The 25,141-nt window shown below is 34.9% G+C and overlaps 1 long non-coding RNA gene across 3 annotated transcripts in view; it reads right to left on the bottom strand.

The window, feature by feature from the left end:
* Positions 1-784: 784 nt before the first annotated feature.
* Positions 785-25,141, bottom strand: part of LOC134471267 (uncharacterized) — a 33,574-nt gene continuing 9,217 nt past the window's right edge. The window contains exons 2-4 of one of the 3 annotated variants that reach the window (XR_010040565.1): positions 7,646-7,865; positions 6,447-6,631; positions 785-5,003 (exon numbers count right to left, since the gene is read on the bottom strand). This is a non-coding gene — a long non-coding RNA (uncharacterized LOC134471267). Of the gene's footprint in view, positions 5,004-6,446; positions 6,632-7,645; positions 9,933-25,141 lie in introns of those variants that run through there. The other 2 variants (XR_010040564.1, XR_010040566.1) reach the window with 2 other exon arrangements.

Below are 25,141 nucleotides of genomic sequence, written 5' to 3'. Positions count from 1 at the left end.
TATTAGCCGAGCCAAAATAACATGTGGTCTGACTTTCCTTTATTAAAAAATCCTTTGCACAAAAGACTTTTTCTTAATAACTTGAAAAGTAGTTATTCGAGAAAACATACCTGGTGCTATAGACTAAATCATGTGCTCCAATATGATGATATTTGGAGATGAAGCATTTGAGTGTTATGCTGGCAATCTAACCATAGATACCCCAGCCTCCAGAACCATGAGAAATACATTTCTGCTGCTTAAATCACCCAATATGTAGTGTTTTGTTATAGCAGGCATGAAAATGAATACCCATAGTTATAAAGTGTTTCACAATTGACAGGTATCCTTAAAAATCACACGAAACCAAGAATAATTTGGAAGTCTGGATGTGTGATTGTCTTAGTTTAAGGGCACAGAGGCAGTGATAATTTTTGGAAGCTGGAAAGCACTACACTTAGATGTCTATTCTTGGAGTTTTCTCATTAATCAGTTCTTCCTGTGGTGATTTTAAGTCCTGCCTATCACAGAAAACATGGAATCTATATAACAGTTCGCTATATAACCATTGTAAGTTCAGGAACCTGTTTATTTTGATAACCTCATAAATGCACAGAACACCATTTTAGGGTTAGGAAGTCTATCAGTTAACCATGCTGTGTGTCACTATCCCCCGTGGGTTACCCTCATTGCCCCTCTTCCTGGGGGAGGGTGGGATGCTGTTGAACAGGCCGTAGCTACTCCGTATGCAGTGGTGAGCCTGCTCTATGTGCTCCAACCGTTTGTGCTCCAGCAGCTTCTGCAATGCATTAACGGTGCTCATTAAATTCTCTTCCAAACTCCTTTATGGGTCTTGATAGTTAAATCAGGCCTTGGTTTGATAGTGATTCAAATACATGACTCCCATCTCTAACCATTTGGTGATGGAAAACTACCCATCTTAGTAAATTCACTAATATAGGTTTGATCTTTGTTTCTCCTTGACTTATTTCTATTTCTCCATTTTAGTTCCAAAATACTCCAAAGCACGTACTCCCCAGTTCCCCTAAGATGCGCAAACAGAAGCGCAAACATACCCACACCTTCCAGTACGTGTAATTTAGTCAAATTACACATTTCTAAGTTCTAGTCTGAATGTTTCTAAGAACAATTATGAGGAAATTTTATGATTATGAAAGAATGGGTTTTTGGAGCAGAGAGCCAAGGTTGGCTGTGAAAGGAGGAGAGTAGGATGTGGAAGAGGGAAAATCTAAAGATTGGGCTTATCACCTTCTGTGTCAACTTTCTCATCTTGGAAATAGGAGTCATCTTAGCATCTGTTCTGTGTATTTTATGATGTCAGAAAAATAAATGAAAAGGTTCCTAAACCTAAAGTGATGTTCACACAAAAGGATGACTAATACTTGACTTACTGGTGCTTGACACTCTGGATTACCCACAGGATGCTCAGTGATGCCCAGGGCTCCACACAGCGTGGACCTGCTGTAATACCTACACTGTGAAGGTAAATTTGTATCCCATAGAGGCACAAACCTGTGAATTTGGACTCTTATGGACAGCATTGTGTTAGGATTTGTCTGGTTCTTTATGAAAGTTCTCCCTCATTCATTTAGTTGACAGCAAAACCGAAATATACAGAAAGCAATGATTGTTTTACAGAAGGTAAGTTGTGAAGAGGGCATTAGGCGTGGAGAAACACTCTGCTAGATGTGAGTGCTAATGCAGAGAACTCAGGAAATGCCTCCTTCCTCTGTCTTTAGAAGGTAGCTAAGGAGAATTTTTTAAAGTGTGATAGACTCTTCAAAAGGGAATGATCGACCCAGTACATCTCAGGACCCGTTATGGAGGTCTTCAGACCCATTTGTTTTGCATAGGTGTACATGTGTCCAACTTTTTGCTCTTTTGCAAACACCATAACCATATTGCAACAAACCTGCATTGTGAGCCAATTCCCTTGAATTCTTAATTCTTGTTAACAGCCCTGACAATTAACCAATTACTCTTACCACCAAAAGGCTCAGGGAGGAAAGACTGATGATATACAGAGTCTTCACTTGCTGCTTTGAACTCAACTGCTGGAGTGCTTCATTTAGAGGACGGATGAGCAAGTGACTGGCCAACAGGCTGAAACCAATCAAAAGACTGAAACTGCCAACAGGTGGCATTTTGCATGTGCCCCCTCCTGTGACTCTTTCATACTGTCTGCTGCTTGTCTCATCTTCCTGTCCCCTGAGATCCCGGAAAACCCTGTTGCGCCTGTGTAGGTGGGTCAGCTAATCCAGTGTTGATGACTTCCAGAATGGTGAAATCACAGGGTTTGCAGAGTCTCAAAGGTTGTTCTTGAAGGCCCTTGTGCATGACCATCCAAGGACTCTCATTCCACTTCTGGATGACATTGTTTTTTAGAAAGTCTCCCTTAAAATGAAATTAAATCTTCTCTTGTGTAATTTTTGCCCACGGATCCTATTTTGTCCAGTGAAGCAATACAGAATGGCTGCTCTCATGGCTTCAAATTCAAGAACAGCTTTCAAACCTCCATTGCCTTCTTCATGACAGTTTCTCTAATGTTTGTGGGGCAAGGTTTTCTACCTCCGTTCAGCACCTCCTCAGCATATGTGTATTTCTCCAGCCTCTTAAATCGAGGCGCTAACATCTGTCATGTGTTCCTTGTAAGGCCCATTCCCCTCATTTTACATCCTCATATTAACTCTGGTCCTAATAAAACAAAGGTTCTGGAGGACTCAATTAAAGACAATAAAATGACCAGGAACACTCTGATGACATTTGCTAGTCCTTCCCTGAAATAACTTTGGATTTATCTTTTTCTGTTGCAAGAACTGTTTCTAGGGCTATGTGGCATGGCTTGAACTTTTGATGTGCTCTTTAGGAGAATCTAAATTTACTGAGTTAATAAAATTATAGCCACCGGTAGAGGTAATAACAGAGCAGGGAGAGGTGAGCAGTGGTATCAGCTCGAGGGAGGGAAGGAAGGTCACTCCAGACAGAAACAGGCGAACAGTCTGGGCAGGGAAGAAAGCTCTTGGTGATGGACATGAGATCACCCCACAGGTCAGCTGTGTAGATACACAAAGTGTGTACCTCATGAAAATTAAGGAACACGGCACATTTCTAGCCCCCAAACATGACTTACACTCTTCCTACCATCAGCAGCCCCTCTGTGACTAACTCTCTTTGCTTAAGGCCACTGTAAAAATGCAAATGTTCTCCGAGAGAGTAAAATATTAAGTCATTACCAACCAGTGCCATCTCAGCTATATTGACCACATTAGAACTAGCTGGGCACTGAGAAGGTCCCTCAGGGAGCAGGTTACAAAACTAATATGCTTTTAATTGATAGAGAATAGCAGATGAGAAAAAAGGACGATATTTCGAGAATTTGTTTCACTGAAGGGGGTGAAGAGGAAAGACAGGGAGGAGGATTTGGCGGGACTTGGCAGCTTGAGCCGAGGGGATTGCTTCTGCGGAGGCTTGTGGAGCCCTCTGTGGACACTGGAAATGAGAAGTGTAAACGGAGATGCTAAAAACCACCAAAGGAGAATGCGAGTGAATTAGATTTCCCTCTTCATTTCTCTTCTCTGTAGTTCAAATGTGAACGGAGGGGGGCTCTGAGCACGGTGCTTGAGTTAAGGTACTGTGGACTGTGGGTAGGTAAGATGCCTTAGTCTTTTTATTTTTAATTTAAATTTCCCAATCCTGAATTGTCTTACTTAAATAATTCCCTCTCATTGAGAAGGAAAATTCATTTGATTCTTTGCTTTTTTTCAGTTACTTTTTTTCTTTTTCCTGTTTCTCATTTTATTCCTGGTCAAGTTTCCGAATTAGCAATTGGAGGGTGGATGAGGGTCAGAAAACAGAACAAAGTTGAGAGAACAGATGAGGAAAAACCCATGCCCTATTCTCTTTAAGTTAGATTGTGCATGTGTGGTACTGCGGATTAAACCTCAAGGCCTTGGCATTGAGCTACACCCCAGGCTTTGTTTATTTTATTTATTTAATTATTTTTTTTTAAAGTTTTGGGTTAAGGCCTTGCTAAGTCATTGAACTATTTAGGTTGAACAAGAACTTGCAATCCTCCTGCTTGACTCCCAAAGTCCTGAGATTATGGTACATGCATGGCTTTCATATTATTTACAAATTGTTATTTTTATTAGTTTGTGTTTGAAGAACATATTCATTGTGAGGAGTTGGTACATGTCCATAATGCATCTTAATTCTTTGCAATGTCCCTTTCCCTTGTCCTTTTCCCCTTCCTTCCATCTTGATCCCCTTCTCATTTGCAAATGATGTCTGTTTCCATCTTTTATTTTGCTCATTATTTATAGTTTGTGTTTCTAACTTGAGAGATTTGCAATCGTAATTAGAAAGCATCTTATACTTCCAATAATAGTCAACTTAAAAGTAATATACAGACCACAAAAGTGGGTGAATTATAAATATTCTAATAATAAAGAGTAGAAGGAGAGGCCAAAGGATGTGAGGACCCTGAGACTCATCCATCTCTCTCTTTCGCTCTTTCATTTCTCTTCTCTGTAGTTCAAATGTGAACCTTCATCTATCGCTGGGTTTATTCCTTCTTATACAGAGGAGCTTTCTTTAGGTGAAAAGCTAAAATCTTCTGATTATATAAATTCATTCCATGATTTTAGGTGAGTTTATATAACATACAAAAGGGCTCAGATTTGATAAAGTCACGTGTTCATTCCCTGAATGATCAGCAGCTAAGGTAAAGTCTGCTGCCATTGTCTTTTGTGGATCCTATGTTACCCTTACCACCTCATTTGCCTTTACTATTGTCTTCCGTAAGTGTCCTATCTCCAAATAGTCACACAGGGTTAGGGATCCAACATCAGAGTTTTTGTGCAGATACAAGTTAGTCTACAATATAGGCCAACGCACGTTTCAGCAAGGGACTGGTCTAGCTGATGAACAGGTCCTGAGGTTAAGGTGATTGTTGTTGTCTTTCTCTTCATTTTCTTCCTCCTCTCTCATCTTCACCCCTAAATCTTAGAAGACAAATATTAATTATGGAGAGTGAACCCACAAAAACATGGCATATTTACAATATTAGGATTCAGGAGGAAAAGATCTTATGGTTATGCTTAATAAGGCCAGATGCAGCAAACAGGCAAAGATATTTTCTTAGTATGATCTTGCAATTCTACCTAATAGATTTCTACCCTATTCTGAGATACTCTGCGAGGAGAGGAGCCTTGTCTTTGGAGAGACAAATGCTTCTAAGTCAAGTTAAATACTAACTGATCCAGTGTGATACAGCAGTTGGTCATTTTATTTTGTTGGTATCATTACCCAAAAGCTAAATTTTGAAAAGAAAATGTTTGGGAAATATAATTTTATCAGCAAGTGTGAACGCTAATAAAACCTTATTACTATGTTCCATTAGAGGGAATAGTTACATATTCAAAATGCTGTATCTATGGGTAGAGCCTTTAAATTATCATTGATATTAAAAGGCAGTTTATATTAGAGCTCTTGTGTGAACTAAAGTGGAAATTCCATCTCTATAATGAAAAATAAAACTAGTCTGGTAAGCCACATTATTTAATAGGGAGAAATGATGTTTGAGAAAACAGAAATGAAGGCATATTTTTAGAAAAGCAACAAGATTTGGGGAATAATTATTACTGTGACCTATTGAATGGGAGCTACTTCAGCTCATGTGGAATGCAGGTTGTTTATAACCCTCTGGTGTATGTGGACTCTGGGTGGACGAGGCAGTGGATAGACAGCAAGTTAAAGAATGAAATCAGTGTATAAGAAGCATAACTTACAATTTTTTTCATGATATAGTTTGAAAGTAGATAAATTTGAGCTTTCTTTTTTATAATTTGTTTTTGTAAGAAGGAAGAGACTTTGTCATATACAAATGCAAATCCATGTATCATGCCCCCTGGAAGCATAAGCAAGGATGTGCACATATGTCCCAAATTATTTCTGAAGCAATTTCAGACCCAGATTTGTGTTAATGCATTTAACAAGTAATTAGATGCCCATTCATTTATTAGCAGCATATTTAAAATCTTCTTGCAAAACTTTACCCCCCAACAAAGTGGCACATTTAAGAAGACAGAAGGGATATAAATACTTTGGGAAAGTATAAAATGGGAAAACAACTCTGAAAAAGAAAGTTACACTTTAATTGTAGAAGAATATTAGTCATAGAAATGAGATTTATAAAAACAATACTCTTCTGTATTTTACCATTTCATACACTAAAAGGGAGATATTGAGACTTGGACCTGCATCAGTAGCTTCTTTACTTTTTATGGCTCTATTTTAGCACAAGTTATTTTTCTCTTGGATAGTACAATTTTTGTTTCTTTTGTAAAATTCTTTATCATTTTCTAAGCAGTTTCACAGAGTATTCATTCGTGGAACCAATAGCATATCCTTAGAATTGTGAAATTCATATAATGAGTTTAACTTACTATTTTTAAAATGCCACTTGAATAAGATTGAAAGGGGAATCAGGCTGGTCAGCAAACTTAAGGTGAGTTTTGAGCACGTATCTAACCTCCCTCCTTCTTATTTTTCTGTATTTTACCTCCATTTTCAGTCAGTATAGAAGATGAAGTGTGGCAGAGAGGGTAGGAATCACAGGGTTTAATATCATCTATAATAATGAAACAAACAAATTCACATGTATACTGCTTATTTATTTCCTTATATTTTGTACAAAAATACTTAAATTGAAATTTAAATGAGCACAGTTGGCTACTTCCTTCATAAGCGGCACAAAGATTTGGGAGCATTTTATGCAGAGGTAAACAGAAGCCTAAAACAGTGTTCAGGATAAGCTGAGAGCACTCTGCCGCTCTAATATAGGCACTTTGCCTCTTTTCTTTTAATCTCTTTTCTATTTGAACATTAATGGACACATTTTTTAATCTCCAGAGCTTCCTACCTGCCTTAAAAATCTAACTTGCATAAAAATAAAAAGTCATCTAAGATTTGTTGCATAATTATTTATTTTAAGGTATTTTTGGAAAAAAAAATTTGAGAGTTTGGGATGACACCAAAAAAGTGGGATACGAGAAATGAAATTGCTTTGAGGGGCAATGCCTACGAATAAAAAATACAAAAAAAATAAATAAAGGCTAACTTTATCCCTATTTCAGATTTTCCTTAGAAGCTGTGAGAGATTTCTGGGTCTCATTTATCTTAGGTATTTCTCTCACCCAATAGATACAATGTGAGACCACTGTAGGGTCTGGATCCGTTTGGAGTGGTTTCAGCCCATGGTTAGCTGGCTCTGAGGCAGGGTGGCGTGGCAGAGGGGCTGGGTAGAAGAGAAACAGCTCACGACTGACACACGGGAAGCAGAGAGGGGCAAAGAGAAAGGAGGACCATTTACCCTTCTACTCCACATCCCAAGTGACCGAGCTCTCCACCATCCAGGCTTCACCTCTCTCTTTCTCTTTCTGTCTGTCTCTGTCTCTGTCTCTCTCTCTTTCTTTGTTGTTAGTTTGTTTATTTGGTAACTGGAATCAAACTCCTGACCTCGCACTTTCCAGGCAGGCACTGGGGTCCCAGCTTCAACTCTCAAATCCCATAAGTCACATTTAGGTATAAACTCATCAGTGGACTAATTCACACCCCAAGATTCAATCACCTCCCAAATACCTACCTTTGGTACACGTGGCTCTAGGGTGCTCAACACAAACCCCAGCATCATTCTTCTTAATTCCCCCCTTCTAATCATATCCTCTAAAGTACTGAACATGCCAGGTGAAAATCTAGAGGGTCCATCTTCCTTTTCCCCATCTTGTTTTCATCAGCCCACAGTTTTTGCTCAATAGAACTACATCTTTGAACTCCAAGGAGATCTAGAAAGCCAAATGTTAAGGCTAGAGGAGAAAAATATGGAAAAAATTGAAGATGTTGGTATTACACTGAAGAACACTTGAACATTCTGGTATTATTGTACTCATTGCTAGATAATCAGCTACATACAGGTGCAAGAAGACACAGCCTCTCCCTCGGTGATCCCTGGGTCTTCTTATCACTGCTTCCATCTTGATATGGAATGTTAACAACAATCTCTCTAACACTAAAGCATGTGCATCCCAGAAGTGTTTGTGGTGGTACATAAGGGAATCAAATCTGAAAAGCCAGTACCTTTTCTAGTAGAAGCTGGAGCTCTGTGAATCTAGGATTTCCTTCCTATCATAGGCTTTTGAGATATATTTTCAGAGGTCTCTCTGATAGCCCAGAGAACACTGCACAGCAGTTTAGCCACAACTGTTATTTTCATTAAAAGCAGACACATTTTAAACAATTGTTACTAATTATTTTTTTAAAATGCCATGTGGGAAAAGACCACTTTAAAAAGTAATTCCTGAATATAGTCAAGCAGGGGTAGTCAAACCTGAGGTCCAAACCCAAAACCCAGCTGACTCCGCCATTGGTTGTGAATTTGCTGATGTTCACGATAACTTTACCTTGCTTCTAGGTCAATTTCCTTTTCTAAGTTTTGTAAATATGAAGAGAAAGAGAAAAATAAACAAAAGATAAGTTAAAAATACCACAAAGTTCTAGCCATGAGACAGCTGTTTTTCTTAAATAAATATTTCCTAGATTTTATTAAAGTTCTCAAAAGATTTGATTACTTTTTCCAGTGTTCCTGTGGCCTGTTTTAGAAGAACGGATTTTTTTTGCAGGTCTTTACTCTGCCTTTCCTGCTGATGGTTACTCCCAGAAACCAATCTTAATTCAACATCAAAATGGGATATTAAGATAACCTCAAAATAAAGAAAAGAGGCTCTGTCACCAGCAAACTTATCCTAAATAAGAAGCTAAAGACTTTTAGCTAAATAAATAAGTTCTTAGAACACTAAGAGAAAAAGTAAAGAAATAACATACACCTGGATAAATGAAGTAAAAATTTCTCTCCTTCCTGTCTTTTCTTTTCTTTAATTTTATAAATTATGTGAGTCTAATGTGCTATTCTCAGTGTACAATGGGTGATCAATATGTATATATATAGTGATTGTTTAAATTTTTAAAAATTGTTTATAGTAAAAGACACATTGTCATCAGTCCTCTCAAAATACTCCCTGTTTCTTTGGACACATCGTATCACTCTTGCCACTTTCTGAAGAAAATCTAGAAGTTTTCTTTCATGAGTATCTTTAAAGTGCCGATTTAAAAAATACAACAAATGCTGCGTTGAGTGCCTTCCAATGAAAAGACAGACTTGAAAACATTACAGTATATCCTTATCCAACTAATTCACTGGACCTGGCACCTTGTAATTTCTGGCTCTCCCTCAAAATCAAAATTACCATGAAAGGTAAACCTTTTCAATTGATTCAGGATATCAAAGCAGCACTTTGATAGATAATCACTACCAACAATTTCCAGAACTACTTTAAACTGTAGCAAGAATGAGAAGATGAGGCTGGGGAATTTAGTTCACTGGCTCAAGCATTTCCTGTAAGTGCAAGGTCATGAGTTTGATCCCCCACACCAAAAAAAAAAAAAAAAAAAAAAAAAAAAAAGATTTACACGCAAAATATAGGCAATTTGGAAGATTTGTGGCAGTGCCTCTTTTATGGCAATATTTTTAGAAAATTTAAGTAGTCAATGTATTTATGATCATATCTTATATATAAAAGGAACATTTGAGAAAAATTATATAATTAATATGAAAAGATACGGGCATGTAATCACACTGCTCAGATTGATAAATAGTAACATCAGCACACTTTTCTAAGTAGTAGTAGGCATCTACATGATGCCTAGAAACACTACCAAAACTTTAAACATATCAATACAAACCATTGTTTATAAACTTAAATTGAAATATAGAAATTAATTCACAAAAGACAAGAAAAAGATAAATACAGGCAACAAACACAATGCAAAAGAGTCAGATTTAGGTCTTTAAATATCATAATTATATTAAATTTCAAAAGTCTAAACATATAAACTAATAGACAGAGTTGGGACAGATAAAAATAATGAGCAAACAACAAACTGTCTAAAATCTGATACAAAATACAATGATAAAGGTAGATTAAAAATAACAGAATAGAAAAAAGTTTATCATAGTAACATTAATTAGAAGAACCCAGGGGTAAATATGTTGATATATTAACTACAGTTCACAGCAAAGAAAATTATCAGTCATAAATGGATATTATGTAATGATTTATAGATCAACATACCACGAAGACATAGCAATCCTAAATGTGTATACAGCAAACAATAAAGCTGAAAACCTACTGATAGAAATAACAAGAACAATAGATAGACTCAACATTACAATTAGATATTTTAACACTGTTCTTTCATTCACTGATAATACAAGTAGAAAGGAAATCTATGAATTTATAGAAGTCAATAGCTTTTGATATTTTAAATTAGATATTTACAGCTCATTTTACTCAACACAGCAGAACATAATTTCTTTTTTCACTATTTATGGAATAGGTTTTATGATAGACAATATCCTGAGCTACAAAACAAACTTGAAAATATTTAAAAGGACTGAAATCATACCAAGTATGTTGTCTGACCACCAAGCAATCTCTTACCTACATGACAATCTAGTAATTAAGTTATAATGGGAAAATCGCAAAAGTACTGTGCCTGGAAACTAAACATGCTTCAAAATCAGTCATGAGTCAATGACTGAAAAAGCATGTTAAATATTAAAGAGATACATTAAAATAAGTGAAAAAATAACAGCGTATCAAAAGTTGTGAGATACCAAAGAAATTGTGCTGACTTGAAAATTTATGGCATTACATGGTTACATCAGAAATCAGTAATGAATTCTCAGTTTGAGAATGGAGGAAAAGAAGAGAAACATAAATTCTAAGCAAGCAGAAGGAAGAAAAGAATGAAAAATATCAGAGATCAAAGAAATTGAAAATACTGAAATAATGAAAAAATAAATGAACAAAGTGCTAATTCTTGGAAAAGATCAATGAAATTGACAGTCTTTTAGAAATATTGGCAAAAAAGAGAAGCAAAGTTCCCAACATCTAGAATAAATAGAACATCATAGCATACCACACAGATATTACAATGATAATAAGAACAGCATGAATAACTCTACATGGAGATACTTTCCAATGTAGGTGAACTGGATTAATTTCTCAAAAATAAGTTTATCACAACTCATTCAACATAAAATAAGTTATTTGAATAATCCTATAACTATTCCTTCCAAAGGAGGAATCTCCAGATTCAGATAGTTTTACCAAAATGCCAATGAAGAATTCGCATGAATTCTACAAAATATCTTCCACAAAGTAGAAGAGGAAATAAATTTTTCCATTCAGCTTTTTGGGTAACATTACCTGTCTTCCAAAGCCAAATTAAAAGATTACAAAAAATTAAAAGTGCAATGCATCAGTGATAGCTTTGAAAATACATATGTGTATCTATGCCACCTATATATCAAAATTTTGCAAATTTAATGTAGAAAATGATATAGCATTTACACTTTGTGACAGAGGATTTAATTATAAAACTGAAGGATATGTTTAATAGAAATAAAGGACAGAGTGTACCTTGAAGCCAACATTAATGCTTTACCGATACATCAATAAAACATTATCTGATAAAACTGATTCAAGACAAGGTAGAAATATTGACCGTTTTAGTAGATGTTTTATTATTTATATATTATTATTTAATATATATATTATTTATATTTAGTAGAATTTTTATTATTTAGTAGAATGTTTTATTAGGAAGGAATTTGTGAGTCAATCAATTCTGGATTTCAATCCTGGTAATCATGAAAATATAAGGTAAGTCAACAAGCCTGTTGAAAAAAGCATATAAAAATAAGGAAGATATGTAAAATTTATAATTTTAAAATCTGTTTACAAGCATTGAAGAAGTAGCAAAACATTGAGATCTTTGACCAAGCATAAAAGAGAGATGATCCAAGACAGGGTGGCACATTACTGTAATCTAATTGTTTGGGGAGGCTAAAGGCAGGAGCATCACAAGTTCCAGCCCAAGTTGGACAATTCAGTGACTTTGACAGACTCTATCTGCAAAATTTTTTAAAACTAACAACTAGATATGTTACTCAGTACAAGGCCTCAATTCAATCTCAGTACTAGGTGGGGATGGGGGAGACTGAATACAGACTCTCAACACTGAAATCTTCCTTTACTGGATTTGCTGATAACTGAGCCAATGAACTGGAATAAAACAAAGAATGTCAGAGAGAACTGAAAAGTGTAAAAAAAAAATCTAAAAACTATGGGCACTGTAAGATTACTTACTATAATTGCAAGCTCAGTGTACAGAGTTAATGACATTAGGTACAGTTTAAACTTGGAGCAAGTCACATGTTGAAATTTTAAAGCATGGTACAATGTAAGAAACTTAAGGAAACTGCAAACGATTTGAGCAAATTGGAAGTTCTAGCACATGTTAAGGTATATACCACCAGGTGTGGCATCTGCCTGTAGTTCCAGCACTTTGGAGGTGGAGGCAGGAGGATCACCATGAGTTTGAGACCAGCCTGGTTTACATAAGTGAGTTCAAGGCCAGATTATACTACATGGTGAGATCCTGTCTCAGAGAGACAGAGACAGAGAGAGAGAGAAAGAGAGAGAGAGAGAGAGACAAAGAGAGAGATACCCAGATGAAAAGAGGAAAGAGTAAGGAAAAATAATATTAAAGATAGAGTACCTGAAATACAAGTAAAAGTAATCCCGACCAGTCTCAAGTAAAACAAGTAAATAGAAATTTAAGACTGTCCTGGTAAGACTATGGAAGTTTAGGGACAAAGAAGGTATGAAAAGCCTTTTAACAGTTTTTGTTTTTGGTACCCGGGGATTGAACTCACAACCTCCTGCTTGCCAGGCAGGCACTTATGCTGCTGAGCTAAATCCCCAGCCTGTGAAAACCCTTTTAAGAAAAGAAATTACAGAACCTTCAAAGGAGCTGTAATTGATACGTTTCTGTGTAGAAACAACAAAAGCAATAAAAACTAGGAAATCATAGTTTCAAACTGCTGGAAGAAAAAAGAATTTAACTTTGAAATAATGGAAATATCCTTACTAAAAAGATATTTCCAGAGCAAAGTAAAGTAAGTTATAATAATGACTCACTGAAAGAAATTCCGAGCAATAACCATTATAAAGAAATGAAGTGATGTAAAATACAAAGAAAAAAGAAAAACAAATATCAAAAGTTAAACATATAAGTAAATTCAAATGAATATTAACTGTGAAAGGTAAAATGATTAATGTATTTTAATACAGACTTTTGCTCATACAGAATTAAAATGTAACAATAACAGCTTATAATATAAAAGTAGTAAATGAGTTGTGTTTGAGCACCTTGAAATGCTTGAGAAAAGGTGAAAGCAGTTTTTATTAACTTTTTATGCTTCAAATATATATATATTCCAATTTCTAGTTCAATTACTAAACACTTTAAAAAGCTAATAAAGAGAAGAAATAAAAAGTCATATAAAATATAAAACTATAATATAAAATAAAATACCATAAAAACCAACACTTCAATTAACCCAAAACTAGACCAAAAAAAAAAAAAAGATGAATGTACAGAAAATAAAATTTTAGAATTAAAAACAAAATGCACAGGGTATTACATTAAATAGAGTAAATGTTCCAAAGCAAAACTCATCTAATTAAAACTGAAACAAATTTTAAACAAATTAAAACAAATTTTAAGTATAAGGAGAAGAAAACCAGAAAATAAAGAGGTACAAAATGTATACCATGCTAATAGTAGCTAGAATTCAGGATATGTAATTTATTCAGCTACTTTACAGGGACAAAAATTTCAATTAAGCAGGAAAGAAACATAATTTTACTTTATTTTTAAAATTTTATTTAAAGAGAATAACATCAAACAAAATAAAGTTGAATAAAGGCAACCAAAACAAAACGATGAAAGTGATACAGAACTTAAAAACAAGATAGTAGGAAATCAACAGTGGTTATCATTATATAGCTTGTTATCTTCAAAATAGCTGCTCATATCATCAGACATATTAAAATCAAATAAAACCAAACCAAACAATGGAAATACAGGATTTCAAAACAATATAATAGGGAATTAATAAAAGCTACCATAATGCCTCTTGTTATCTTCAGAAAAGGTATATAGCCCATCAGACACAGGCATGTACAGTTAATAAAACAGTACAAGAACTAATTTTCTTCTTTACTTCAGTTGTTAATGTTCCAGAACTTTCAGGTGTGTGACTTCTAATTTCTACATGTGTGTGTCTCCTGAACTTGTTCTGTGGGGGCTGGAGGTCTTTGATTGTATTTTGCTCTTTTGTCTTGACGTTTTCCTGTGTTTCTCCAAATCAGCCCATTGCTCCGTCCTGGCTTCCTGCACTGGCTGCAGTCCCTCTGTGTAGTGGACTGGACCAGGCACCTGGCTTCCTCTGCTCAGGGTTCCTGGAGTGGTGGAGAGGCACAGGGCAGTGCTCAGCCAATGCGATTCTGAAGGCAGCATGGCCTCGGGGCATGGCTTCTGCTGTATTTATCCCATTTGCTCACAGGTTTGCTTCATTTGTGATATTTCTTTGCTAATTTTTTGTCTAGTTGATCCATCTCTCTGTCACAGTGGCGTACTGAGAGCTCCTCGTACAATTGTGTTATTGCTCGTTTGATTTTCTATGTTTACCATTAACTGTCTTAGATAGTTGGATGCTGCTATATTAGGTGCATACATACTTATAATTGTTATCGCACTTGTGTTGTCCCCAAGCTTTCTCACTGACCTCACTCAATTTTGTGTTACTGTACTTCATCGTGCAACTGTTGGATTGATTTGTCGTGTTCTCTTGATATGTTTGAGATATCCTTCCTTTCATGATCACTAGCTGCAATTCTGTCTTCGAGTCCTAAAACCTATCCTTTACTTCACTCAATCTGTTGCATATACTTTCAGTGGAGGTGTTCATCTCCTAGATCTCTGTTTCAATATGTTTCAGGAATTCCATTTCTTTCCTATATTGGGCAATTTTTGTTTCTGTCTTTTTCTAAGCTCTTTTTATCCTTTTGTTTGTGTCCTCTCTACTGTCTTTGATTTTAAGCACCATCACTTTTTTTTAAATCTGAGTGATCATTTTGTCTCTATTTTTTCCATTTTTTTCCCCACATCTGTTGTTATCATTTCAGAAAGTTCCAGTGTTTGGCTTCCATCTTGATTCACATCACTGTGTTCCAGGCCTGTCCTCTGGTTGGGATGGAGGTCTGAGGCTGCACCTTGCTTCTGTGCCATTCTCCACATTCTCTTTTTTCTTTTATTTTGTCTTCTATGTTGCTGCAAGCCAACCTGCCATGATATATAACCCTACCATTAGCATTGAGGTCTCTTTCAAAGAGGAGTAGGTGTTTGTTCCTCAGAGATGTCCTCCAGATGTAGTTGATTCTTTATAGCTATCCCAAGAATTTACCTTCTTCTGATGTTTCCAGTTCTGTGATAATCTCCATGTTATACCCCAGAGATGTTCTGGGTATGGAGTTGATGATGGCCTCTGGATGTGGAGGCTGGGACTGGTCTTCTCTAGATGGAGTTCTCCAGAGTCCAATTTCTGATGCTTCAGCCACTTCTACATTACTGGCTGCCTCCACGTTTCTGGCCTCAGTGATTACTTCACCCTCCAAGGTGTGTATGTGTCTGTGTGCCATGCTGCTGGGGTTCTGATTGGTCTTACACTCTTCCAGCCAGCCCTGATATCTGGGGTGGTAATGGAGAAGGCCTGGACTGAGACTGGCCTGGACTGCTGGCTTCACCAACCAGGATGTAATAGCAGGGCCCAGAGCATGAGTGCACTGTGATCCAACTGTGATCCAACTGTCTCACCATTCAAGTTCACCAAAAACATAACATTATACAGTGGACAGTCAGAAACTATGGAAACTTTTCAAATTAAATAAGTTATTATAGTAAAAACACATTGTCACTACACTTGTAAAAATATATGTCCTCAATTTTAACATACTTATTCCATTGTTATGGCTCCTCATGTGGTGACATGTTATTCACAGATCTAGAGGGTGTGACCCTGGGGTTAAGGATGTGTGATTACTAAATTAGTCCCCTGATTGGCTTGGCATAGTTCTGGGAGTGGATAACGGGAGGGCCCTGCGGGAGCGTCATCTGGATGCAATAGAAGGGGCAAAAAGAAGATTGTCACGTGTGGCTTGCTGTCTTGCTGCCTCCTTTTTTCTGTCTGCCATGCACTCTTTCTCCTGTGATGCTCCTCTGTCTTGCCACTGTGCCTGGGAGTCAGCAACGATGACTGAAACTTCTACAAACTGTAAGCTAAATAAACCTCTCCTCCTTTAATTTTCGGTATTGGGCATTTTGTCTCAGCAATGAAAAAAAGTAACTAAGATTCCTATCATTTTTTGGCACTCTCTGAAGAAATTCTAAAAGTCCTCCTACATGAGTGTCTTTATGAGAAACGCTCCAAAATGTGAATGACACTGCCTGGTGCCCCCTAACAGAACACAGATTCATCAAAGCATTATAGCAAGCCTTCATTCACCTTATTCAACAGAATTGGCACTATGTGACTTCTGGTTCTTCCCCCAAAATCAAAACGACCGTGAAAGGTTTGTTTTGAAGTGATTCAGGACATGGCAATTTAACTAAATAAGACTATTTCCAGAACAGCTTCTTAAAGTGTCAACAAGCACAGAATAAAGTGTATCTAAGTCAAGGGGAAGTGTTTTGAGGGTGATTGATTGCCACGTGTCTTTCACTGTAATAAATTTTTAAAAATTCACATTGTATTTTCTATTACATTTCAATAAAGCAAATATAACAGACATAACTGCAAGCAGATTTAAATCCATAGTGATACATTAGCAAATTAGAGAGACAAACAGTAAGTACATAGACTATTTGAAAAACACAATTAACAAACAATATCTAATTTATGTAGAACACTCTATCCACCATCTGCAGAAAATGAATTTATATGAAGTGCACATGAAATGATAACCAAAATAGATCTTCTACTGATTCATATAGAAAGTCTAAAGAAATTTCAAAAGATTTTAGTCATGTTGACCACAGAGAAAATTAAGCTAGAAAACAAAAACAGAAAGATAGCTAGGGAATTCCCATATGTTTGGAAATTAACAAGTATATTCTAAGCAGCTTTTTGGTCAAAAAATAAATTGTAGAGGAAATATCTTTGAAATGAATGGTAATCAAAATACTGCAACTTCCGGGTTACAGCTAAAAAAATAAATAAGCAATCATAGATTTAGAAGTATATATTGATAAAAAAATCAATTAATAAATAAATACATCAAATAAATACATCAATTTAAAGTGATTATGGAGGGTTTAGAACTGTGTAAAACTAAGAAAATTATAAATACAGCAGATATGAAAGCAGCAACGAATATGCAGTAAAGATTAAGGCTAATTATTGGAAATATTTACTGAAATTGACAACTTTCAGTTTTGCTGATGACGTACAGAGCAAAAATAACAAGTCAGTAATGAAAACAAACATCAGCACAGAATTTTTATATTACAGGTGGTTTTATACCATACATTTGAAAATATAATATGAGTTGAACTGATTCTTAGAAAGATTCTTCTAACATAAAGGCAAATTAGAAGAAATAGAAAATTTTTGCGAAAATAATTAATATAAACACCTTTCTTATGAAAATTTTCTTTGAAGGGAAAGAAGTGCACTGGATGGCCACGTGGATTCATGAGTGAATTGTAACAGTTAGTTAAGAAGAACATAATGACAATCTTAAACATACTGTCCTACCAACAGAAAACAAAAATAAATTTAAAGAATATTTCCAACTTAACTTATGACTTGTATAACCTCTACACCAAAACCAACATCAAATTACAAAGAAAGCCGTTGCTGATAAGTTTCCTTTATAAACATAAATATAAACTTTCTCAGCAAAATAAAAACAAACTGAAGTAATAAGTAAATATGATCATACTTCATGGCCATGTTGGCTTCATTGTAAAACTGCAAATTTTAACATTAAAATTAATATAGTTCAACACAGCAAGAGTAAAAATACTTTCACTAGATACATAAAAGTTAATTTTAGAAATAGTTACTATTATTATTAAGATAAACACATAAAATGTCTCTAAAAACTAGGACTAAAAGGAACTTCTTTCATCAGATAAAATATAGTCATAAATAAATCTGAGCCAATAATCATACTTAATAGTAAAATGTTGAAAAGTAGTGAACATTAGGAATGATTCATGGGTGGCTTTTATTTTAGTTAGTGAACATTGTATGAGAAATCATTTAAGGGCAGTCAGACATAAAAACAATAAGAGAGAAAGAGACATAAGAATTAAGTAAAAGATAAATTTTCATTAACAAAACTGATAGCCATAAACAGACATTTGAGAAAAGTCTAAATAAATTTTTAGAGTAAAAGTAGGCGTAGTGAGTTCACGTATAAAAGGTAAATAAAAACAATTGACTATGTTTTTGTTGCTAGTTTCCAATGTTTAGAAGAGAATAAAATATATCAAGGTAAACCACCATGATAGCAGAAAATAACAAATAATTTAGAACAGATCTAACAAGAGATGTATACAATATCTACCCAGACAATTTTAAACAATATTAAGAAAACAGCATTTAAAATAAATGGAGAAAATACCATGTTTATTGATTGTAAGACTCAACTTATAAAAGTATCTTTTTTGTACATTGAGATTGATATTTCAATTCAATACCATTCTGAACAATTTCTCCCACAGATTGCGTTATGGAAATAGGCAAGCTCATTCTAAAATGCAGTGCAGGAAAATTGTAAGGGCTTGTTCTATTAGATATGTCAGACTTATATTAACATGATGGTAATTAAAATAGTGTGGTATTAAAAATATTTTATTGAAATAAAACAGGGTCAGAAATAGACACAAATAGAAACTAGTTTTTGACAGAGTTTTGTAGGGAAGTAATTATGGAAAAAGTTTTCACTGCATTTCACTAGGTTAGCTGGATTTTTACACAGGGAAAATTTGGTAATCTCTCCCTCATGCACAAAATCAATTTCATCTGGTTTGTATATGCAGAAATTCTGTAGAAAACAGAAAACCAAAGGTGTTAGAAATTTGGATATGTTCTCCAAAAAGAGAATATCTAAATAACCAATAAGTAAAAAAAAGATACTCAAAAGGCAAATATAATTTGAAATTACTGTTATATCAGTATACATTCTCCAATCTAGTGAAAATTACAAAACCTGACAATCGAAAGATACAGTAAAATCAAGGGATTGTTATTGAGATACATTGTTGTTGAGATATTGTTGCTAGTAATTTCAAACAGTATTCCTTTCTGGCATTATCTAAAATAGCAATTTTGTTCTGGAATAAGTGATTGAAACACACACACTCATGTGCAAAAAAATCAAATAAAGTCAATAAAAGCACTGTTCATCATAGTGTAAACCTGAAAAAATATATTTTGATATGCAAATTGATAAGTTATATATCTCTACGATGAGATGTTAGATAACATTGGAATGAATATATTACTGCTACAGGTTGAAACTTGAATGAATTCACAGTTAAGCAGCAGAAGCCGGATGTGAAGGGAGAATGTACCATATGATTCACTGACATTAAGTTCAAAAGCAGGGAAAAATAAAGTGTAATGTTCAAAATCAGAATATTGATTTACTTGTAGAGAAAGAGAGTAAATATTTGAATAAAGCATGAAAGAAGTCATTTTGAGCACTGCTGACAGTCTGTCTCATGATATTCATGGTGATTAAGTGGAGAATCACTGTTAATCACTATTCGGTTATAAACTTTATGTTGTATACCTGCCCTTAGTTGTCTTACATCTGAGATATCAGAATATTGAGAGATTTAATCAATTATCATTCTCAAAGTTTCAACGAAATAGTATGTCACAAGAATATTCCAGAATCTAGATACAAATTTGAATAAAACTTTAACAATCTATAGTATATTCAATTCCTGAATAGGATGAAATCATCCTAAATAATAAAGGACAAAAAAATATTCTCAAAACAAGAAAGACAATCTTGTTACTAAGCATGTATCTTCAAAATATAACAAACACATCAAATACAAAAAGTAATAACCGTAAGTAAATTTTTTATAAGTGGAGGACACACTAAAATAACATTAAATCCTAACCAAGTAAGATATAGAACAGAAATGCAAGAATTGTTCAAAATTGAAAGATTATATAATGTAATGTACTACTTAGTTTTTAAAATATTAAAAAATGAAATATTTTCATACAAATTGAAATTCACTCCTAATAAATATTTGAATGAAATAATAAAAGCCCAATTATTAAAGCAAATTGAAAGGGAAAAGATTTTGAAGGAGATAATTTCAGACATTTACCCTTTTGAGGTCAAGGAAGCCTTGTATAACAAGAAAAAGATAAAATTTAGAATTCTTATGAAGAAAAGAGACAGATTTTATGACACAAAATTAATTCTACTGCATCAGAGGACAAATGCAAAACTAAAAGATATACAGCAAATATATAAAAGTAAGCATTACTATCCTGATATCTCTTTATATATCTATTTGCATATCTACATATAATATCCAAGAATTCAACAAAGAAAACATATTTCTTAGCACAAAATTGTTTAAAAATTAATAAGAATTTCAACATAAGAAATAAGTACAAATAACATAAACTTAGAAAAATACTAAACTTAAAGTCAGGAAAATTAAAAGTGACTAAAAATACTTGTGTAATATTTAAAAATGTCCAGGGAAATTAAAATCATAATAAATACAATGGCTAGGCAAACTTGTATGGTTTAGAGAAAAGAAAACCAAGCAAAAAAATGTCCAGGCCCGCAGGTGAGTCAATCTAGATGCTAGAGAGGGAGTGGGGATGAGAAGAGACAAGACAGGATTCTGATCAAGTCTCGTTTATTCAAACAAAGAGTAACAAATATATAGGGTATTGGGGGAGGACGTGTGACTAAGGCCGTGCTAAGGGCTTTGTGTGCGCTGGCCACCTGGTACAGGGCAGTCGTACAGGAGAGGTTGGGTGTTAGCAATTACCGGATCGCTTTGCTCCCGAGATAAAATTTATTAAGCCCTAATGGACACAATATAAAACATAATAAAGCAAACCAAAGGAAACACAGTGCAAGTGACACAGGATTTCAAAGCAAGAGAATAGAAAATCAACAATGGTTACCATAGTATCTCTTGTTGTCTTCAAAATAGCTGCACACACCCTGAGACATAGTAAAATCAAACAAAACAGAAACAAAATATGACCAATAGAAACAGAACAATGAATATAATACAGGACTTCAAAATAGGGTAATGGCAAACCCAAAATGGCTACCATTATATATCTTGTTATCCTTGAAATATTTGCCTATGCCATCAGATACAACAAAATCAAACAAACAAATAAAAAAAGAAAAACAGAAAAAAAAAAACCCAACCAAACAAAACAGTGAGAATGATACAGGATTTCAAAACAAACTAATAGGGAATTAACATTGGCCACCACCTTCAGAGAGAGATCCCCATAGATGCTACAGTGAGTAGTGTTATCCTCTGCATGGTTGACCAGACTACTGACTTTAGGCCTGCAAAATCAGTGAAGCACTAAACACTACAAGTATTAGACTGTATTTTATCTCATTATCTATCATTGCCTGCTTTTCTCTGGATCATCTGGTTGCTTACGGTGGGGGAGGAGACTGGCATCTGGAGCTCCCCAGTCAGCCTGCACATGATGCCGACTTACAGCAAGTTTAGTTTCTTCTTGACTTCTGGTTCTTTTCCCCTGCAGTCCATAAATGGTGCTGACTCACAGGAGAAGGCTGGCCGCTGGCTCTCCTCCAGTCAGCTGCTTGTACGGGTTTTTTAAAAGGACAATTTGTCAGCTTCTGTAAACACTCAAAATTCCCAAAGTTTGATGTAGAAATTGCACATTTCAGTATTTATTTTTGATAATGCTTATGAAATGTACAACAGGGCATGTAAGGAGACATTTACTATAGAAACTTTTCATAATTCAGAATAAAATGAGGTTAAAAGATGAAAGAAAGTTTGAATTATGAGTGAGTTAGGTATGAATTAAGATTATCCATGTTGTGAAATCTTTAGAAATATAAAAAGACAAGATTGATTTCCAAATAGTAAAAGAAAACCATCAGAAGTTGTTTCTAATGGAAAATATAAAACAATATAATATATGGGATCATTTATGTAAAGGAACTTTCAATACATGGAAATACATATATAAGTCAACAGAACGAAAGCAGGGAGATGCAAAGAAACAATGTTATGTGGAGGTATGATAATGGGAATATTTAAAGCAAGATTTCTGTTTTTAGTCTGTCAATTTATGAAACAAAATTTTGTGGTTTGGTTGTGTAATTTAAATATGAATTACAAATATTGGTGAAAATATTACTATAACACATACTTGTGTTAAGATACAAAGGATATTAAGTTCTTCCAAAGGATTCATTTTCAAGAACATAAATATATTCTTTCACCTTTCCCTACAAAATAGGAAATTTTTGGAATCAAATTATGAAATAGCAATCTGGTATAACAGTTACAGGTAAAGCACATAATAGGAATAAATTATAATAAAAATCAGAAATGAAAATTTGTAAAGAGATGTGGCGAACAAAATAAAAAGCCTCATAAGTAGTTTATTTCCTTCAGCTGAATTTGTTTTATTTTATTTCGTTTTGGTACGGGGGATCAAACTAAAACCTCAAGCTAACCAGGCAGGCACTTATGCCACTGAGCTAAATCCCCAGCCAGCCTTCAGCTGAATTTGGGATTTTAGAGTGGTTAGACTGTCAAAGTCTTCATGGAGAATTCTCAGAAAGACCCCTCTTTTAATACTGTGACACAAAAATTTATTTTATCTGGCATTTATTTCATGAATCAAAGTCTTGCTCAAAAACATTTCATTATCCTCCTCTTCATTCCTTACCTCCCTTATTGTCCTGGGTTCTTGGAGGGTATCAACTTTTGTTCCAAATATGTGTCACTCTTGGTGGAAGGCCCCATCCGCAGTTTATGGAGCTTGAGTAACTAGCTTGTGTTCCAGCAGTCTTATAGTTTTGAATGATGGGAATTGATGGTTTTCCTTTTTACAGGTGCAGTCTTGGAGCGAGCCCCTTTCCTCATGACCTGTGCAGGCTGTGCCATCAATAACAGGAGAGGAAAAGAGGGGGAGGGAATAGAGCGCCACACCTGGCCCTGAGGAGCCCAGGGAAGTCTTGCAACACGAGGATGCACGAGACCAAAAGGGCTGATACACTGAGTTTACATTGTCCTCATCTTTGACATCTCTCAGGTCTCTGAGCATCTTTGTGTATTTCCTGGGATTGTCAAATCCAAAAGACGTTCACGAAGGACTTACGTACTGCACACTTCAACATGGATCTTTCTTGCCTAATGAGCAGTGTGCAGAGTCTGTAAAGAGCTCAGTGCTGGCTTAAATTATGTTTATTATAACACTATCTACATTTATTAAAACATAAAGCTAAGTGTCACTATGTTTATAACTCTCCCAAACTGTGAAAGCCCAGCCACAGAGGTGAAGCTTTAGCTAGAACACACTGGGAAATCTGAGATTTTGAGTTCAGGAATAAATACAAAATTACATTTTGTGCTTGAATGGTTTGGGGATTTGAGTCTAGAAACAGGAAAATAATTTAGAAAGTACTACAAAGTTGCAAGTTTTAAGTTGTTAATTGTCTAATTAAGTGGTGGAGAAGGAACAAGACTAACTGCTATAAGAAAAAACAGTATGTCTGAAAGGTGTGAGCACATAAGGGAAAGTGTAAAGATCTGGTAATTGTAGATGTTTGTTGAGAAGGTGAAGCTGGTATCTAGTGCTGTAAATTAGTTTCAGTTGTTATGATCTTGCTCAGAGGATTGGAAGATGAAGGGTTTGGTTAGAGGGCAGCATCAGTGGATTGACTTTTAAAATATCAAATCTTTAGCAGAGATTGCCCAAGAGGAGTAGCCTGTCTCTCATGAGAACTTTTGAGACCGTCTCTAGAAGCAGATGCAAAATAGAATGTAGTAGTCTCTCTTCACTCGGGAAAATACACACCAAGATCCCCACTGAATACCTGAAGCTATGGATAGCCCTAAATGCTAGAGAGTATATGGCATGCTTTATAATTACCTGTAATAAAATTTAATTTATAAAATAGACACAGTGAGACATTGGTAATAATATAGAGTAACTGCAACAACTGTGATAAAAATTATTTAAAACATGAATTTTTACTTCTGAAAATTTCAATTTAATTTTTTTTTTTTTTTTTTTGTCTTTTTCGTTTTTATCGGTACCAGGGATCGAACTCACGACTGCCTGCTTACAAGGCAGGCGCTTATGCCGCTGAGCTAAATCCCCAGTCCCTTCAATTTAATTTTTTTAACAGCAGTTGATTGTCGATAACTGAGACCCACGGAAAGCAAAGCATACATAAGGGGACTGAATGTAGTTTGTCTGATTCTACTAAAGTCCAGTTATGTTCTATGTTAATTTTCTCCTTTTGAGTACTCAACTCTTTCATGACTTGTAAATAAGTTTGCCTCCTTACGCAGAGAGAAGGCAAACAAGAAGCAGTCTTCATGCTTCATATAGTCCCACAGTATAGAGAAATTCTAGAGACAATTGCAAAAAACAAAACAAAAACAAACAAAAAAGCCAAGCAAAAAAAGCAAAGCAAAGCAACACGTCCCAGAAAAAGATTTGAAAAAGTCACAAAGAAACATATTATGTAAGAAACAAAATATAAGGGATGTAAGATGTACCACAACAAACACTCATTGCTGACTTATGGAGAACAAATATCGAGAGTAAAAATCGCATTTATTTCTAATGATTATGAATTCAAAGACTAAAAAACAGGAGTGATAATGTCAAAAAATAATTTACATCACTAATATTTTATGGACTTTAGAGATTTGACCAAGAATTGGAAATACCTCTGAATGAGATAAACAAAATTTCTCAGAAAAATCCTAAGGCAGCAAGAGTTGAAAAATGGTGTATCAAAGACGGTCTAGTATCCTGGAATTCCAGAAATTTTCTAGAAGAACAGCATGAGCAAATTCACACATTAGCATGTAAGTA

This window comes from Cavia porcellus, unplaced genomic scaffold (assembly GCF_034190915.1).
Source record: "Cavia porcellus strain 051 isolate PalLab524CR breed Dunkin Hartley unplaced genomic scaffold, mCavPor4.1 scaffold_18, whole genome shotgun sequence".
Taxonomy (NCBI): Eukaryota; Metazoa; Chordata; class Mammalia; order Rodentia; family Caviidae; genus Cavia; species Cavia porcellus.
This window is presented reverse-complemented; position numbering and strand designations above follow the sequence as displayed.